Source organism: Prunus persica, chromosome G1 (assembly GCF_000346465.2).
Source record: "Prunus persica cultivar Lovell chromosome G1, Prunus_persica_NCBIv2, whole genome shotgun sequence".
NCBI classification, from domain to species: Eukaryota; Viridiplantae; Streptophyta; class Magnoliopsida; order Rosales; family Rosaceae; genus Prunus; species Prunus persica.
In genome coordinates this window covers 29,370,111-29,381,220 of record NC_034009.1, presented here as the reverse complement: position 1 = coordinate 29,381,220, position 11,110 = coordinate 29,370,111, and positions in this window count along the sequence as shown.

Sequence of the window (11,110 nt, the reverse complement as noted above, 5' to 3'; positions counted from 1 at the left end):
ATATATATAAGGAGCTTCAGTTGATAATCACAAAGATAGATAGATAGATTTATATATATATATATATATATATAGAAGGAGCTTCAGTTGATAATCACAAAGACAGATATAGAAGGAGCTTCAGTTGAGGGAGGGAACCCTCAAATAAGCTTATTTAAGGGACACCTTTGTAGGAGCCATTATGTATTGTATTTCACTAATCCAAGACGTCTATCTATCAAGTGATATTCATTCAAATATTATTTCAACAAAAAAATCACTTGAATCCGATATTATTTGACCACTCAATTGAATTATTGAAAGTTTGTACTTTATAGAAGTACCATATTCATTGATTTTGTAGGACACAATTAGATGTTGAAACGGTTTATGATTTGTCTAATTTTTTGCAAGGATGATCTATGAATGTACACTTAAAAAATAGGTAGTTTGGATCGTTGAAAAAAATTTGTACGGGATTTTTTTCAATGATCCAAATCATTATTTTTCACATCTTCTTTCATAGATCATCCCTACAAAAAATCATGAAAATCATTAAGGCATCTAATTGAGACCAACAAAATCAATGAACATAGTGCTTTAAGAAAGTACATAAATTTTAATAATTTAATTTAGTAGTCAAATGATATCGGATTCAAGTGATTTTTTGTAAAAATGATGTTTGAATGAATATCTACAAAATAGACGGTTTGGATTAGTGAAATATAATGCATTACGGGCCTTACAAAGGTGTCTCTCAAATCCCTCAAACATGCGTATTATTGAAATATTTTGTTAATCATTTCTTAAAGAAAGATTATAGAGCCACTTGTGGATGAGATTTATTTAGATTGGTGGCAGCGCTGCGACATGGATATATCAATCGAGGCATATGCATTTTTCATTTTGATAAATAACTGTTTTTGAAACACATGATGCTTTAACATCTTCGCAATCAACGAGCAAGTGTGGTACTTTTTCAATGGAAAAGAGGTTTAGCTTTGACTTTGGTGATTAGAATCACTTGGATCCAAGCATGTGCATTTGTGGTCAAAACAAATAACTGTTCCTGAAACACATGAAGTTTTGTCACAATCCTGGTTAGTAGAACATTGTTTCCCTTCTGCTCCTGTTGAGAATAATTTTACACCTGCAAATTAACATTGTTAAAAACAAAAACAAAATCACTAGTCAACGTTATGTAAATCTAATAAAAATATTTTTATGAGTCCAGTGGGAGAACTGAAGTAGTGAGAAAAACTTGCGAATAAGGTCTAGCCCAGTGAAAAAAAGTATTAACTTGCTGACTAGTGGTCTCATATTCAAATCCCCATAGTACCTGGGTAGTATGTGTGTGTGTGAGAAATCACTCCTCCCCTTCCTAACTTTGGCAAAAGAAGAAGAAAAAGTTGTGAGGAAAACTCACAAGTTGCAATGATCAAGAGGACAACCCAAATAGTATTAGCCTTCTTCATATTTTTATGATTTGTGTGGACCTGCTGAATTTCAAGGTTTGTTTTGCATTATAAGTGAGCACTTTTGGGCCATATTTATAAGGGTTGCATGTGCAGATTAACGCAAGAGAAGTATGTAAATTTTAATTAAATTTCAAATTATTTGGGATATCTTCTTGATGCATGTGTGGTTTGGTTTGGTTTGGGGTTTAGTTTGTAAATTTCGTTAAATTAATAAAAGTGATTCCTTATGTAGTATAATCAACAAGGAAATTATTTCGTCAAATTAATAAATGAGATTCCTTAGGTATAATCAATAAGAAATATTTTAGTAAGCCCATTTTAATAAGAAAGATTCTTAAAAAAAATGAAAATGAAAATCTAGAATGGAAAATATTTTAATATTTTAATTTTACCTAACTAAATAGGTATTGTTCCCAAAATTCCATTACAATGAGATTCTAGGTAGGGAAAAACACAAACTTACCATATCATGGCCGCTGATGTCGTTGATCAATGCCTATTACCAATGAAACGATTTTCACAACACAGTAAAGCCAAACTGGTAAATGGTATAAAATTATATCTCTTTATTTTATTGATTTTTTGTGTATAGTAGATTCCAAATTCCTAAAAATTTTAGAATTTTTTTAAAATAAATACTTAGTCATATTTTTCACTTTCCACACCAAAACTCTATACAAATTCCTCTTCTCATATCTTATGTGAATAGTAGTTGCCATGACAATGGGTGAAAACACCACAAGCTTTTTGCAAGGGCTGTCACTCCTCACGTGAATAGTAATAGCCCTTGCCTCCCCTTGTCCTTTACTATGGCAAATGAGTGGAAGTGCTCTTAAGAATAGTAAGTATGAAAGTTTTTGGGTGTGACAAATATTAGAATTGACATTTTATGAACCATAGGGTTGACAATATTAGAGCAGTTCTAGCGGGCAACCCCTTGCCCGAGCAAGAGAGGGCCTATGCCTAAAAAGTGTTTTCAGCCGGCAAATGTAGCTAGAGCAGTTGGTGGGCTCCATAAGCCTGGGCTAGCCTAAAGGCAAGAATAGCCTGGGCTGTTACCTGGGGTTGCTGACGTCAGCAAAGGAAAAAATTTTAAAAAATTGAAAAAAAATCTTAAACAAATACTAAAAATTTCAGAATTTTTTTAAATAAATACTTAGTCATATTCTTCACTTCCCACACCAAAACTCTATACAAATTCCTCTCCTTATATCTCATGTAAATAGTAGTTGCCCTTGGATTGCTATGGCAATGGGTGGAAACACCACAAGCCTTTTGCAAGGGCTGTCACTACTCACATGAATAGTAACATCCCTTGCATTGCTCTTGCCCTTTACCATGACAAATAGGTGGAAGTGTTCTTAGTGTGGCATGAATTTGGATAGTTGAGACCACTAATCTGCAAGTTAAGACTCTTTTCTATTGGTGTTCAATTTGAACAGTCTATATAATTTGAAATTGTTGTGGGAGAGACGCACAAGTAGTGGACTAAAGATGGAGAAGTGTGGGATATCAGCTTGGTATAAAATGGGTTATTTGATGCAGCGGAAGTTTGAGCAAAACGAAAAGATATAAATTTCCATCTCTGTTGATTCTAACAATACCTAGAACAAAGAGAAAGGATAGGTTTCCCAGCTTTGTTGATTCTAAGAATACCCAAAACAAGGAGAGTGTAGTTCTCAACTGTAGAGAAAAACCAAAGAGAAAATCTCAATTTCATTCAATAATCATCAGTCCTGATCTCTTGGACTATAGGGGTCCAAGAGATTTGTAGTCGCTCACCATTGGATGTAAATTCAACGGTTCACTCACTCTTGCACTCCTTTTAAAAAACTTTTTTGAACCATTGGATTAATATCTATCGGTGTATGACCACAATCTCTTAAACTCCTGTGGTCCAAGAGATCGGGACTGCAATAATCATATCATCAACTTACTGCCCTGGAGTCTTCTAGCCAACCAGGTATAATAGCCAACACAAAATAAACGTTTGACCCTTGGAATTCTAAACATTATTACAAAACTTAAACAATAATTAAAATATTATTGTAATATTTAAATAGTAATTAAAATGAAAGACAAACTACATAAAACCCCCTAATCTCCTCCCTTCTAGCCTAAACAACATTATAAAATAACAAAAAATTAAAAATAGTAACAGATCAGAATCGAAAAACCCCACCGTTATTGGACAAGATCATCGGAATCCATCCTCACAGGCTCCCCACCCTTTGTTTGTCAGGGTATCAGTGCCATGCCATGTATAGGAGGTTTACTCTCACTCACTTCTCTCCTTTTCACAAAAATCATTCCATCATTTTCCCATTTGACCCATCATCTTTCTCTCTCAAGTCTTAAATAGAAAATTATAATTTTTCATGCTTAGGATATAATAAGATGAATCTGTCTCTCTCTAGGATTTATGGTTTGTATGAATAAACTCATAAACTCAGATCGGATTTTGTCTTGGGTGAGTTATTCCTAGAATCAGTATTTGGATTTGGACTATAGTTGGTATGGAGTTGCTGGAGGTGGGAGAGAGAGAGATCTGACAAAGGTGGAGGTCCCAGACCCTCTTCGTCTCTTACCCTCTCTGTCATCTTCGTCTCGAACCCATGGGAAAACCTATGAAATCAAATAGAGAAGCTGAAACTTTATCAACTCATTGAGTTCTCCATGGATTTCGTGGAATTGGAAGCAATCAAAGGCATTCGAAGGTGCTGGAACTCATGGCCAGCGTTGAATACGCGTCTCGTGGCCGTCTTTTGGAACCCAGTCACTTGCCGACAATACGACGAAGTATTGAACCTATATGCTCAGAGGGCTTTGGATATCGCCGAAGGTGAAGAGTGAGCTGGTGGGGAAGGGGTGGTGGCTGTTGGGTTTTGGTGTTAGTGGAGGGTGCCGTTGGATTTTAATTTATTTTAATTATATTTTTATTGTCAACAAAAGAATTTTTTATTCATTTTATTTCTTATGTGGAGTCCACGTCAATTAAAAAATAGGTCTTATTTTTGCCACATCAGCATTTAACAGAGTCACTAAAGGTTTGGCTAACGGAGGAGGCAAATTGTAAGGTTTTCGTGACGTTGAGTATGTACTCGTAAATGTCCCTAAAATTGGGTATGAACTTGAAAATGACCCTATAGATAGACTATTAGTGCCCGTTTGATATTGCTTATTTGAGATAATAAGTGATTTTTTAAAATTTTTGAAATGCTTAATCTGTTTGGTAAACTGTGAGAAAATCATTTATTGTTAAAAATTACTGTGAGAGAAAGCTATAAGGGAAAGCAGCTTATGAGGTGCTTTCATTTTCTAATTATGCTGGAATTAGTTTCGAAGAGGCTCTGAGTTTAATGATTATGTGGCAATCATTTTTTGATTATGCATAAAATCAATACTTACAACACTTTTAACAAAAATTTTATCAAACGCCAAACTGCTTTGTCTCATAGCTGATTTCTTTCACAGCAAATTTGACAGCGATTATTTTCACAGCACAGCAATGCCAAACTGTCCCTTAATATAAAATTTATTGATCATGCATGGATCATTCATATGCATGAATCAATCTTAACCCCATCACTATTACAGTTTGTTTTAAATCTGAAGCATAAAAGGATTGAAAACAAAAGTCCGTAAAGAGTCCGCAAGTTAGCGTTCCCTAATGTAGAAGCCCCTTATAATTTATAAGAGCATCCACAATCATACTCTCTATTTTTTAGTTAAAATTTAGCTAAAAACACTATAAAGCTATTTTAGGAGCTCTATATAAAATTTCAACTACAACAATACTCCTTAGTTTAAAGAGTAATAAATATTTTTAATATTTTTTTAATTCAATTTTTGAATAAAGTGTAGACACAAAAGCAACAATATAAAATAGTTGACTTTAAATAAATGCTTAAAATAATATTAAATAAAGAAACATTTAATTATAGGGAGCCACTAGGAGTCATTTCTCTCTCCTCAGATTTAGGAGCTCCTAGAGGTCTCCATATTTTAGAAGATGAATAGAGAGCATGGTTGGAGGTGAATTTTTTCAATTCCTCTCTAAATTTTAGCTAAGGAGGTGGTTTAAGGAGCCCATTGTGGATGCTCTAAACCACATCCTTAGACAAATTTTGAAGAGGAATTGGAAAAATACAACTATAAATTGTGGGTTAAATACCTTTGTGTTAAACCTATACATAGGAGCTTATCAAAGATGAATATAACAAGTTGATAGAGCAAATTCTATTGCCTTTCTTTTTTCTATTCTCTCTCCAATTTTTCTCTAGTTTTATAACAAATTTGTTTTATTTCATTTTATTTGTTATGTTGTTGGCTTGTAATTTTGAAACCATTGGTTATAGTTTTTTTAAAAGTTTCAGCATTAGAGTCATGTTAGACATTAAAGGTGTTGATGCAACTAAAGTTAGCATGTTAGACATTAAAGGTGCTGATGCAACTAAAGTTGTTCTTGTGATTGGGATAATGACTCTTCATTCATTTAGGGAAAAAAAAAAATTTTGGCCAAAGAATGCTTTGTTATATTCAATATAAAAATTGGGCTAATTGTGATGTTTAAGCCCAACAATTTAAAAATATGTTGGTCTTAAAGCTTAAATATCCACACTAAAAAAAAAAAAAAAAACCTCAAATGGGCTTTTACAGTAGGCCCAAACGGTGAGAACTAGGAATTGAATCGGACTGTAACCAATATTTTTAGAGTATAGCCGCCCGGCTATACCTAAAAAAAAATTCTAAATATTCTATTTTGAAGTATAGCCGTACGGCTATTTATATTGAAGGAGTATAGCCACCCGGCTGTACTATTTAAAGGTATATCTTAGTAAAGAGAATATTTTAAAGGTATAGCCGTGCGGCTATACTCGTTGAATAATTACTTTTATTTATTTAGTGAAGAATTAGTATTTAAATATTTTAATTAATTTCATTAAAATTACTTAATAAAAATTAATTAATATATTTAATGATCTTAAATAATTTTATAGAATTTAAAATTATTTTTAAAATAGTTTCAATTATTTAAAAATTCTAGAAAATTCTTTTAGTGTTCTAAAAATGGAATTTTAGTCTCCAAACCAAAAATCCAAGTCTCGAACCAAACACATTAACTTTCGAACTTATCTGAACTTGTTTCAAAACCATTCGCAAGCCTCGAACCCTAACTGTAAACTTACTGTAGGGCACTTAGAACTCGATTAGGGTTGGATAATCACATAACTCGACCTAGGGCTTTTCGCTCTCAATCTTGGATAAGTATGATGTAACCGAACGTAACCTAAACATGTCTCGGCGAATTTTGTTGGGATAGAAAAGATGGGACTTGGGCTCTGGGAAAATTTAATTAAGACACCCAAATGAAAATAAGTAATTTATTTTTTCATTTTTACACAACAGAATTAAATCAGTAACATATTTAAATATTCACTAGGATTTGAATTTTTATTTTTACCTAACTAAATAGGTATTGTTCCCAAAATTTCATTACAATGAGATTTTAGGTAGGGAAAAACTCAAACTTACCATACTATACAACCACGCCATTATCATCATGGCCACCGATGTTGTTGATCAATACCTATTACCAATGAAACAATTTTAAAATTGTAGTGATCTCTTATTATAAAATTGTATCTCTTTATTTTATTAATTTTTTGTGTATGTCTATGTAGATTCCAAATTCTTCCGATCTTCGGTTGTTCTTGCAAATAAAATATATATCTTCAAGATAAGGCAAAAGACTTTGAAATGCATTTGTTTTGATCTAGTTAACTTCTTAAGAATAGTAAGTATGAAAGTTGTTGGGTGTGACAATCACACTGTCACATGATGTTAATTCATCTATTGTAATATTAGAATTGACATTTTATGAATTATAGGGTTGATAATATTAGTGTGACATAAATTTGGGTAGCTGAGACCACTAGTCTGCAAGTTAAGACTCTTTTTACTGGGCTAGACCCCATTAACGACGAGTGTTAAATTTTAACAATCTATATAATTTGAAATTATTGTGGGAGAGAAGCACAAGTAGTGGACTAAAGATGGAGAAGTGTGGGATATCAGCTTGGTATAAAATGGGTTATTTGATGCAGCGGAAGTTTGAGCAAAACGAAAAGATATACGTTGAAACAAATTTCAAGCTCTATTGATTCTAAGAATACCTAGAACAAAGAGAAAGGATAGGTTTACAAGCTTTGTTAATTCTAAGAATACCCAAACAAGGAGAGTGTAGTTCTTAATTGTAGAGAAAAAAAATACTTATTCTCTATTTGAATGAAGGAAAATAACTTGAAATTTAGCTAAAAGTTAGGATTTTAAGAGGAGAAATTGACAATTCTCTTGTTTGGCAAGCGCGGAATTTATTAAATGGCATGCGAAAAAGTGCATGAAAATTGGGGCATCAAATTTCCGAGTTTTAATTTCCACTAAAATAGGCGCCATTTCACAATGTCCATAGAGATATTTACAAAATTCGACATAAATAAATTCAAACACTGAAATTTTCAATTGCTAGAAATTGAAAGGATGGAAATCTAAATTCTGTCATTTTAGAATTATATGTAATGTTGCAATTCCTTTATCTAAACGAAGGGGCAGAGAAAATCTCAATTTCATTCAATAATCATATCATCAACTTACTGCCCTGGAGTCTTCTAGCCAACCAGGTTTAATGGCCAACACAAAATAAACGTTTGACCCTTGGACTTCTAAATATTATTACAACACTTAAACAATAATTAAAATATTATTGTAATATTTAAATAGTAATTAAAACGAATGTGGAAAGACTTCGAATGTGGATGGACTATTAGGATGTAATATTTAAATGGTAATTAAGACGAATGTGGAAAGACTTCAAATGTGGATAGACTATTAGGATAAAATTTATTCATCATGCATGGATCATTCATATGCATGAATCAATCTTAACTCCATCATTATTACATTTGTTTTAAATCTAAAGCATAAAAGCCATAAAAAGCCATCAGAGGATTAAAAACAAAAGTCCTTAAAGAGTCCGCAATTCAGCCTTCTCTAATGTAGAAGCCCCTTATAATTTATAAGCGTCCTACGCGTGACATTTTAAGATTAGTATGCCACTTTTATTTATTTATAAAGTTATGGAGAAAGCTTAATTAAGATATCGATTCGAAGAATTTTAGCCTCACGAAGATAAAGACATGCATAGTATTACAACAATCACAATACATAAGTAGAATAATGGAGGAGAATGATCGAATATTATTAAAGGGGGGTGATTTTCTCACTTCCCTTTCTTTCACTTACACTTCTTTTTGTTTTTTCATAGTTTTTACTATAACAAAAAGGGAAGTGTAAGTGGACAAAAGAGGAGTGAGAACATACAATTTCTAATAAAGGAAGTGTAAATGGACAAAAGATGAGTGAGAAAATCAGCTTTTTTTATTAAAATAATTTATCTATTACGATGACAAAGTACTCGTTTATTATTTCTTAACAAGGGAAGTGCAATGTAAGTGAACAAAGTACTTGTAACAAATGTAGCTAATAAAATTGCATGGGTTCATCAACATTTTATATTTCCCGTCAACACATTCAGTAGTTTCCGAAGGACATCTGATTCCTGCGCAGTTGTTCCTGTTGGAACATTAGTCGTTTTGATTTTGGAGGCGAGAGCCGGACTTGTCTGATGATGTTGCTGGGTTCATGTGTATGCATATGCATTTCCCGTTATGACATACAGCCTTGCCCCATGGACAGTCTTCTGCAGTGTCTCTGCAGTCAGTGCTACTTCTGCAGGGCGCAGGGTAGTCATTGATACTAATATCTGCGACTTGGCATGTGCACAATTGGTTAACGCAAAGACCAAAGCTTGAGGTGCATGGAAATAACTTGCAGTCGTCATTACTGTTACATCTTTTGACGGGCTTGGCTGCTTCAGCTCCTGCTGGTACCCTTGAGAATAATGGTGCACCTGCAAAAATTATGAGAGTTTCAATTTCTATAAATAAAAAATCATATGGGAAAGAGAAATTAATTAATAGTGAGAAAGAACTCACAAATGGCCAAGCAGATGATCATCCAGCTCCTCATGGCTGCCTTCATTAGATGTTTTTCTGCGTGACGTGGGATTGATGCGATCGAATATATTCAAAGTGTGGTTTGGTTTGGTTCGTTTTACACTATTGTAAGGAGCCCCATGGGCTATATTTATACTATAGGAGTGTCGACATTTGTGGTAGTTTTAACGCCAGAGAAATCTAATATGTAATTTTTCCAAATTTGTGGAAAATAATATGAAATTTCCAGATAATACAGTCCAACTTTTGGTTTTGATAATATGGATTATCTTTAATCCTGTTAACTAATCAAGAAATATATCATCCCTTAATAGGCATTTCTGATTATGTAGCCTTACATGTGCTTTTATTGCTAGGCGTTGCCCATATCAAGACATTCGATAGTTCCTAAAGTTCATGGAATTCCTGTGCAATCAGCCGAATTGGAACATTGATCCTCATTTGGATGTGCAAGTCCAGCATTGGCAATAGTTGTCAAAACAAATCTTTGTGGATGAACAACATGGAAACGTTTTGCAGTCGGGGTTTGAAGAACATTTTTGAGCATTCATCCTGGCTTCTGCTTTCCTGCTACACCTGACAAAAAATATATGTTAGGTTATATTTGGAGACTTTTAATTACGTAAAACAAAAAATGTGGTGCTAAGAGAAACTAATTACAAGTAAGAAAAGCAAAAAAAACACTCACAAGATGCAATGACCAATAAGACGACAAAGCTGATGACAGCTATCTTAGATGTAGCCTTCTCCATGTCTTTCTTTTTTTTTTTGTTGAAAAGGTTTAGCCATTTGGGCTATATTTTATGTCATAGTAGACTAGTACTGTTGACATGTCTAATAGTTTAGATAGAAATATTATTAATAAAAGTCGGAAGGCTCGATATTCATGTAAAAATAGCGCAATTCATTTATATATATAAAGTAGAAGGCAGAGAATAGTGAAACATTCAAAATACCAGAAAATGTCCTTAGTTAATGCAAACATTAAGAATTAAAATGATTAATTAAATGAGAATAATATGATAAATTCACACATTTTCATATTTAAAAAAATTAAAATTTAAAGAAAAATCAGATAATGTATCCTATTTTTATAGAACACAACTACACATTATCTTTTTTAATTCTAAAATAAAAAAATAAAAAATTTTTAAACCTCTCGCAGGCGTGAAAGCACTTGTAGAAAGACTAGTAAAATAATGTGCAAATTATGTGGTGATTCCCTTACAGTGTTTTCGGTTATAAGTCAGTTAACCTCGATATTGGAAAAAAACAAATATTTGGGTAATGGCAATCCTTTAATTTCCTTATTGGCATAATCAACTAGGAAATCTTAAAATCCAACATGGAAAAGAATATGAAGTTTCAACGTATTACATTCCGACTTTAAATTTTCGAGTAATGCTATTTGGACACACAACATTGACCACCTTAACTGACCACCTTATGTGGCAACTGATGTGCCATGCTATATCTAAAGCGTCGGTGGTCGGCCGTCGAAATACAAGGAAGTGCTTGGAGGGGGAGGCGCGCCGGTGGGGCGGTCTAACCTGCGCGCGGCGGATCGGGAGGGGTGAA